Genomic DNA, 9402 nt, shown 5'->3' on the forward strand with positions numbered 1-9402 from the left:
GTCCTATTTGTTCTGTGAGAGGTAAGATATTTGGACCTGATGAGCCTTGGGCATACTCAGAAGGCAAGGAAGTTATGCTAAGGCCCAAATACCTGGCCTTCAAATCTTTAGTCATCCCCAACTATACAACAGCTCTGACTACCCAATCCCTTGAGTCAGAGCCATGAAACCCATGGGAGAGGGGTACATGTAGTAGAGGACTTTTCTGTAGCCCTAAAGTCTTGACATCATTAATGTAAGACCCTCATCTCAAATATGTCCCCAGGCAAAAGAAATGTCAGTGCCAGCAATGTAAAAATGTTCTGTTCCCGCCCCCTCACTCCTTTGCCATCCATTTTATATTTTACCAGGTACAAAACAAAATATGCCAGAAGGGATGAAATATAGCTCAAGCAAGTTGAGAGGTAAATTAACCAGAATGTAGGAGCCCTCCTGAGGGCCATTATAACTGACCACTCTTGGGGTTTCCTAGATACCGCTGGGAACTAAGGCTTCTCTCCAGCAGCTAAGCAAGCAGACATCCCTGCTGCTCGAGATAGCCGTTTCTATGTGAAGAGGAAAGAGTCCATCTCATGCCCAACTGCTCTCCTCAATATTTCCAAAGGATTAGTGTTATTAATATGAGTGAGTCCCTATTGACTCTGACTGTCAATGGCTTTTGAGAAGCTATATTATGTCAAGACTCCCCCTCAGGCTTACTCTCTTAGTTTCCCAAGGCTAACATACAAATGGCTACAAATTGGATGGTTTAAAATGTATTGTTGGAAGCCAAAAGCCCTAAACACAGCTGTCAGCAGGGCCATGCCACATCAGTAGGCTCTAGAGTAGAATATGTTCTATGACTCTCTGTCTAGCAATTACTTTCCTGAGCCAATTGGAAGGACTTGGAGAGAGAGATTCCACTCTGGACAAAGTGTGCTCTCCCTCCTTCTATTAGGCAAGAACATTCTGGAAACTTTGGCTAATCAGATCTCTTCCAATAAAACAAAGAATGAACTCTAGAGCCAGGCTTCCTGAATTTTTACTCAGGCTTTTCAATTGTCTAGCTGCTACGTAATACTGGGGAAATCACTTCATTTCTCTATGTCCTAGTTTCCTCATCTGGAAAGCAAGGATGACAACAGTATGTTCCTCAGGAAACAGGAAGGCTCAGCAGGGGTGTGAGGCTATCTTCTCACTTTTTAATTCGCTGGAGCAGAATCCTAACTGATCTTGAATTCTCCAACAGCCTTGCTTATTAGGAAAATGGAGGCTCACTAGGATTTTCACCAAGAGCTGATATGACACTGAGACTCCTCCCAGAACTGGGCAGTATACCTTTAAGCAGATACCCCCTTGGAAAGCTTTGAGAGGCTTTTCACAGCTGTTGTAGCTGTATCCCTAGGGCACTGTGACAATGCTTCTGGGAGGCAGTTAATGGCTCCTACCATCATTTGTAGCTAAATGCAGGTTTCTATGTTCTAAGTATACACCTTCTGCACATTCTTCCAGTTGGAGGGTTGAGAATAAAGACACTCCAGAATGACTATGGCTGCCATTTCTGAAGTGGAGTCCAGCATATCCATTTCAGACTCCACATGGAGGACTTGATGAGAATGAACCCACCACCACTCCCTTCCCCCAAAATACATTACTAACCATACTCCCTCCTCAACAAGCCTGTGCTTAGATATGTTTTCCCTTTGCCAATGAGGAAATCAAGGGCCAGACTGAGTGATGAGTTTGTGACAAAGGGGGGAATTGAGCTCATACATTTTGCCTCTAAATCTATAGATTTTCATTATTTCAGGATGAATAGCGATGGATCCTAATCTTTCGAGGTAAACCTCATGTGTTCAAACTAATTTCTGTTTGTCTTTGTGCTCTCAGAAATATGGTTTGGAGAAGCTCAGCCTCCACATGGGAGGAAACAGGGATTGACTTGCTCTGGCCGCCAAGCTGAGCTCAACACTGTGCCATGTAGTCAACAACCATGCATGCAAATCCTAAGGAATGCCACTGCAGCCTTTTTCTGTGTGCTCTCAGCTTCAGGTCCTTGCCATCTGGAAAATAGACACTGAGATGGCTACAGAGGACAGAGAGTAGGCCTCGGAGGGATTTTAGGAATACTGAAGCTGTGAGTCCATGAAGTGGCTTTCAGTTCAGTATATCTGAGCAGTTGCCAGCAGGAAGGTGGCACTCAAGAGTCCTCCTTACCAAACAGAAGAAGAGCCCATGGAGCAGACAGCTACGGGGGTGTGATGACAACTTCCGAGAAGGACCATAGGCTGTTCCTTCCTGTTGCTTTCTGAAACTGGAACACAGCAATGCAATGCAAGAAGAAAGCATGATGACACATGCATTTCCTGCTCTCGGCAGAAAGAATAGGGCATTTTAACATGGAAAGAGGCCAGAGAGCCCACTGAGAGTTGCCTCCTTTCCCTGCCATGAACGTTGGCACAATGTAATTTTCCCCCACCACTTGCCAAACCTTTCTTCTTTTCTTTTCTCTTTTCTTTTCTTTTCTTTTCTTTTCTTTTCTTTTCTTTTCTTTTCTTTTCTTTTCTCTTTTCTTTCCTTTCCTCTTTTCTTCTCTTTTCTTTTCTCTCCCCCTCCCTCGCCCTCTCTCTTTCTTTTTCTTTTTTTTTTTTTGGTTTTGGTTTTTCGAGACAGGGTTTCTCTGTGTAGCCCTGGCTGTCCTGGAACTCACTCTGTAGACCAGGCTGGCCTCGAACTCAGAAATCCGACTGCCTCTGCCTCCTGAGTGCTGGGATTAAAGGTGTGCGCCACCACGCCCGGCTCTCATTCTTTTAATAAGCAAGCTACACCATTCCCACTAGTGGTTTTCATTCCAGCCTTTAGGGATTTGTTCCTGGACTGGGAAGAGAGAGCAGCAAGTGTCTTTACTTTGTGATAGTGGGTCCCTAGTGGCACAATTCCTCCATGGGTCCTAAATCTCAGGGAATTGTCCTGGTCCTGTCTACATTTCTTGAGCACTACAGTCGTCTTTTTCCCTCACAAGCCATGCTTGCCATTATTAGTCCATTGTGAAATAAAACTCCCACATTTCAATCATTGAAAGAGAATTTTCTTCTTGACCCAAGAGAACAGAACGTAGGGCCTCCGAATAGTGTTCATAAAAGGACAAAGCCCCTTAACCAGAAGGAAACAAAAAAGTTCCTGTAGCTTCCTGGATGTTTCATTTATCCCATAAAGCTTTGCTGTTAACTAGGAGAAATCCAGATGAAGTTGAGTGTTCTGCTTCCACTTCTTTTTAATATACTATCACATCTTGCCAGTTTCTGGTCCATGTCAGAGCTAGACCTTAAATAAATATATTTGTATAATTAAGTATTGCCTATCCCAGTGTTTGGGCTTCAGGTTTAAGTCTGGCTTTGAGAATGAAATCCAATCATCTGTAATTTGTACCCCTCCCTAAGCTTGTTCTATAGTAACAACCGAAGGAGAAGGAGGAGGAGGAGGAGGAGGAGGAGGAGGAGGACAATGACAGCAATGCAATGACAACAACAACAACATGGTACCTGTCAAAGTGGTAAGGAGAGTAGGAATCAATTTTTCCCCGTATGCCCCTATTAGAATCTGCTGCACTTTGTCATCATGTTGTCTATGCTACTTTCTAGTTATCAATCGGCTTGGCTGAAACCCCTTAGAGACAAAGGGAGACCTTCAAGGACACAGCCATCAGTGTCACTAGTCTGCTCAGAAAAGAACAGTCCTGACCAAAAAAGGTATCTCACAAAAACTGCAGTATGATTATACATATATGTGTGTAATATATACATATATACATGTAATATCTACTAGTACTAGAGTGGTGGAACCAGGAGATCAGAAGTTCAAGATCTGCTTTTTTTTTTTTTTTTTTTTGCTATGTAGCCAGTTGGAGGCCAGCTTGAACTAGGTAAGACCTTGTTACAAAATAAAACCAGAGAAAACAAACAATAAACTGCATTAAAATGTTTGGATGAGTGAGGAGTAAGTACCCAAGTAAAGATGGACAAGTTGCCAAGAGGAGCTGTCAGCCCTGCAGGTTCTTCTGCTCACTACCACACCCTGGTCTCTCCACACAGTCTTACCCTCTCAGAGTTAGCTGCAGTCTCTGTCATGCTGCATTGAGGCCAAGGAAGACCCACACTCTATGCCCCAGCTTTGCCCTGTCCTAGGCATGTTGGCTGAGCCCATGGAGATATACTCTGCCTAGTTTTTCTTCAAAGTACTCTAGCTTCTTGATGGACTTCAGTCCTAACTCTAAGCATGAGTGTGTTTTTTTAAAAAAACTTATTTTATCAGATATTTTCTTTATTGACATTTCAAATGCTATCCCGAATGTCCCCTATAACCTCCCCCACCCTGCTCTCCTGCCCACCCATTCCCACTTCTTGGCCCTGGCATTCCCCTGTATGGGGTGTATAAAGTTTGCAAGACCAAGGGGCCTCTTTTCCCAACGATGGCTGACTAGGCCATCTTCTGCTATATATGCAGCTAGAGACATGAGCTCTGGGGGTACTGGTTAGTTCATATTGTTGTTGCACCTATAGGGTTGCAGACCCCTTCAGTTCCTTGGGTAATTTCTCTAGCTTCTCCATTGGGGTCTCTGTGTTCTATCCTATAGATGACTGTGGGCATCCACTTCTGCATTTGCCAGGCATTGGCATAGCCTCACAGAGATAGCTATATCAGTGTCCTTTCAGTGAGATCTTGCTGGCATATGCAATAGTGTCTGCGTTTGGTGGCTGATTATGGGATGGACCCCCAGGTGGGGCAGTCTCTGAATGGTCCATCCTTTCGTCTTAGCTCCAAACTTTGTCTCTGCCACTTCTTTCATGGGTATTTTAGGTCTCATCTCCATGTCCTCCTTCTACCTAGCCTCCATAGAGGTGATAAATACATCCATTCTTCTACCCAGATGCTGATAAGCTTTTGGTATCTATAGTTTAACGTCTGGCAATCAAGTACAAAATACCCAATATCCCCATGATCCTAGTTACACCTGGCCCACAGGATAAGCCTACACTTCAGATACCAGTACCCATGTGACACACATACACACTGCCCTTAAGCCCCTTCTCCCTTCCTCCTCTTTCCTTTCTTCCTTGTTTTCTTCCTTCCTTCCTTCCTTCCTTCCTTTCTTTCTTTCTTTCTTTCTTTCTTTCTTTCTTTCTTTCTTTCTTTCTTTCTCTCTTCCTTCCTTCCTTTCTTTCTTTCTTTCCTTTTTTTCTTTCTTTCACAAAGCCTCCATGAATTCATAAAGCTCTTGCCTTGGCAACCTCAATGCTGGGATTACAGTCATGTACTATCATGAATTGAAAGCATTTCTTTTTTCCCTATTTTTGGTACTTGGTATTGAACTCAGGTGTTGTATAGGTTAAATAAATGATCTACTACAAAGTTCCAACCATCACCCTGTTCTTATCACTTTAAACAATTCCCAGAACTCCTCATCAGCTTTGCAGGGACATGATTCTGCAGTCCCATTTTCTCGTTCCTCTTCACTAGACTGTCCAGCTAAGGACACAGCCCAGTCTATATCAGAGTTCTCTTCGACTCCTACAAGTAGCCTGGAAGCAAGCCCACTGAACATGCAGAAGACAGAACACTAAGTTTATTTAAATGAACGCTCTATGTAATTCTGTACTGTAGATTTATTTTTGTTTTCACTCTGCTCTCCAAAATCCTCCTTGGTTTCTACTGTAGCTTTGTCAGCATACTTGCCATTACACTGTCCTCAGTGAGTGTACAACCTCTGGAATGTGTGGTGGATGTCGACCCGAGAACAGGCTACTCAGACCAATCCACAAGATGTAGCTAGGAATAGAAGAGGAGCCACCAGAGAGGGCGACAGCCTCTGAGATCATCTAGTGGGTTAAACTGCTCTCTGGCTTCAGGTCTGTGGCTCATATGCCAAGAAGTTATTTTTAAAATTTTATATTGGTGGTGGTGGTGTGGTGTCGTGTGTGTGTGTGTGTGTGTGTGTGTGTGTGTGTGTGTAAGTACATGCATGCCACAGTATACATGTGGAAGTCAGAGAACAGCTTAATTTTCTTTCTAAGGTCAGTTTTCTTGTTCCACTATGGGTTTCAGGGACTGAACCTAAGTCACCATGCTTGCACAAGAACTTTTATACACTGAGCCATCACACCAGCTCTGACATTAAGAACAAATCTACATTTTATAAATAACTTTAAAAGTCATGTCTACTGATATTTGTTGCTTGATTTTATGGTCATTTTTTGACCTCCTCACTTGATGATAGTGAAAATCAAAGCATTGTGGTCTTCAGTCAATGAAACAATAGTTCCATTGGAGTAAGAGAGAATATTACGGAGCATTCTACAGAGCAAGAGAGAAGGCAGACCACAGGGATCTTAGAAATTTATTCAAGTGGTAACACTCAAATCTGACTTGAATAATTCTACTTTAGCATCTGAGCTCTTTTCATGGCCTTCTCTGTGACAGGAACAAGTAAAATGGGTTTTCTCGCAAGACTGGACTGCAATAATTTTCCAAGCTCTCAGTTGAGATTAATGCATGGACATATGGCCTCTTCCCCTCAGCAGCTTCCTAGATACCACACCACAGTTACTCGGGGGCTCAGCACAACTACTCTAACTCCCAGCTAATGCATCACTCTGTTCCAGCATCATCAGGACTCAAACAGGCTCATCCAGTGCTCCCTGTTGAAAAAGTACTGACTTGCAAATAAAGTGGGGCATTTATATTTGCATTTCAGGAAATGAAGCCAAGTCAAATATTATGACCACACTAACTAAATATTACAGGCATTTCCTTTTCAGTTCTGCCTGTCACCCACTCAATCTCATGTAGAATGGCCATGCAAGAATGTGACAAATAGCTTTTCCTTCCTAAACTGGAACTTAGCATATATAGAAAAGAATATGAGAGAAAGAGTTAACTGTGGAAATATTTGCTTTCCTTGGGCCAAATATCTGTGGAAAGGGATTGGGGTTGTTCAGGATCAGGTTATTTTTGTGTGCCATGCGTGGGGGAATCTCAGTGTGATACATATTTTTAAAGCTACAGTCCAAAATGCAGGACCGTGACACATATCATTTTTGTTGTATTTCAGGTTACTCAGAGGTATATGGGACAAGAAGTGGAAAATATTTGCAAAGAAGTAGATTTGTGCCTAGTGGCTATACAAACCATGATCCCTTTCCTATCTCTAATGTCTCAAATGACAAAAAAAATATATTATCTGGAATTTTGAGATGGTTGGAAATTAGTAGCAAGCATGGGCTAGGCGCAGATAAAGAGCACCTGAAGCTCTCATTTAGGCTGGTTAGAGAATGTACACCCTGATCAGAAGGCCTTTTAGTTGCTGGGTTAGGGAATTCAAGTTAATTATGTGTATGAATATAAGGAGAGTTCAAACAGGAAGGGAACTTGGATGAGGAATAGGCCAAATATCAATGTAAAGCTGGAAGAGTGATAGTCTAGAAAGGGAAAAATTGTACAAAATGAAGAACCATGCATGGCGAAGCTAGGGCAGGAGCCACTTATGATTCGTTTGGAGGGGAGTTGCTTCTTAGGACTAGGAGGACGATACAAATGGAACAGATGACAATGGTCCTGCAAAAGCAGACATCAGCAGAGCTCAAACCTTTTTTTTTTAAACAATAGGTGGAAGAAAATGACTGCCTACTGGCAAGACTTGTTTTATTCTTTTGAACACTGATAGTTATTCATTTCACCAAGGCCTGGCATAACCAGGATTCCTGATGGCTCCTCTGCATTCAGGACAATGGGGCTCGTGAAACATAGGTTTGAGTGAATGACAAACCAGAGCTGTATTACTGATTAAGGGTGTATCCTGTGTGTATGTGTGAAATATGTGTGTGTGTGGGGGGTGGCTGTGAATGAATGAATTTGAGAATAAATACTTAGTGAAATATCAAAAGGGGATTTTGAAAGGGAAACTTTTTAAATCTCCAAGATGGGAAAAACTATAAAGCTATTCAATAAAACTTAAATTGGGGGTGAAAATTTGACAGAGTAAGTAATGTGGCACCTGGAGGTTAACCTGTGTGTCAGTCTGTGAGTTAACTAGGGCCTATATTTTAGGATCACCACGCTATGCTATTGTTTAATCCTTCTAGTGATCTGTGTATATGCATGTGTATGGTATATTATCCTCATTTAACTGATGAAAAAACTAAAACTCAGAGCAATTAAGTCATTTCCTATCATCATATAGCTAGCATGTATTATATCTGGGACTCAAACCCAGGTCTTTTGGCTCATATTCTCATTCTCTTTCTATGATAGTATAGTCTAGTGAACAGGAGGCAGACCTTATAATCCAAGAAACCTAGATGCAAATCCTAGTTCCAACATCTGTTGGAGTAGGTAGTTATTGGATATGGTAATTGTAGGTACTAAATGGAAAAAATATAGATGATGCCTGTGGTAGTTTGAATATGCATGGTGCACGAGTACATGCTCACACACATAGATACACAAAGATAATTGAGTTAGGCTTGGTAGGACATGCCTGAAATCCTAATACTTGGGAGCTTGAGGCAGGTAGATACAGAATTTAAAGCCTAAACAGAATGGTGAATCTTTGTAGCAAAACCCAAATAAAATTATAAACAGTAAACATGCAAGTTAATTAATTATGTAGTTAACATAGTGGTGAAGCAAATACAATAGGTAATGAACTTGAGAGTTCAGTTCAGCTATGGAGCTAAAATCATCCAGTAACCACTGGTGTCATTTATATGATGTTCGGAAAGATTAAGTAATGGAGACAGAAGAAAGAAGATCCATAGTTGCCAGGAGTGTGAGGGGAGAAGAGTGGAGCAGTATAATACATGGAATTCTTTTTTTTTATTATTTACCTAAAATAAATATTTATTTTTAAGATAACACTGAAACATTGAGGCAACCATATAAACTAGTCATTGTAATCTGCTAGTTCTAATGATATCATAGTTCCTTTTGAAAATTATATTTTTTTTAGATTATAATGAATTTACATAGTTATTTTCTTCACATTTTCCCTCTAAACCCTCTGATATACTTCTTTTTAAAATTTATTTATTATTATTTTCTTTATTTACATTACAAATACTATCCCGAAAGTTCCCTATACCCTCCCCCTGCCCCTGCTCCCCTACCCACCCACTCCCAATACTTGGCCCTGGCATTCCCCTGTGCTGGGTCATATAAAGTTTACAAGACCAAGGGGCCTCTCTTCCCAATGATGGCTGATTAGGCCATTTTCTGCTACATATGCAGCTACAGACTCAAACTCAGGGGGTACTGGTTAGTTCATATTGTTGTTGCACCTACAGGGTTGCAGCCCCCTATAACACCTTGGGTACATTCTCTAGCTCATCCATTGGGGGCGCTGTGTTCCATCAAATAGCTGACTGTGAG

The sequence above is a fragment of the Mus pahari genome, unplaced genomic scaffold (assembly GCF_900095145.1).
Source record: "Mus pahari unplaced genomic scaffold, PAHARI_EIJ_v1.1 scaffold_4634_1, whole genome shotgun sequence".
Classification (NCBI taxonomy): Eukaryota; Metazoa; Chordata; class Mammalia; order Rodentia; family Muridae; genus Mus; species Mus pahari.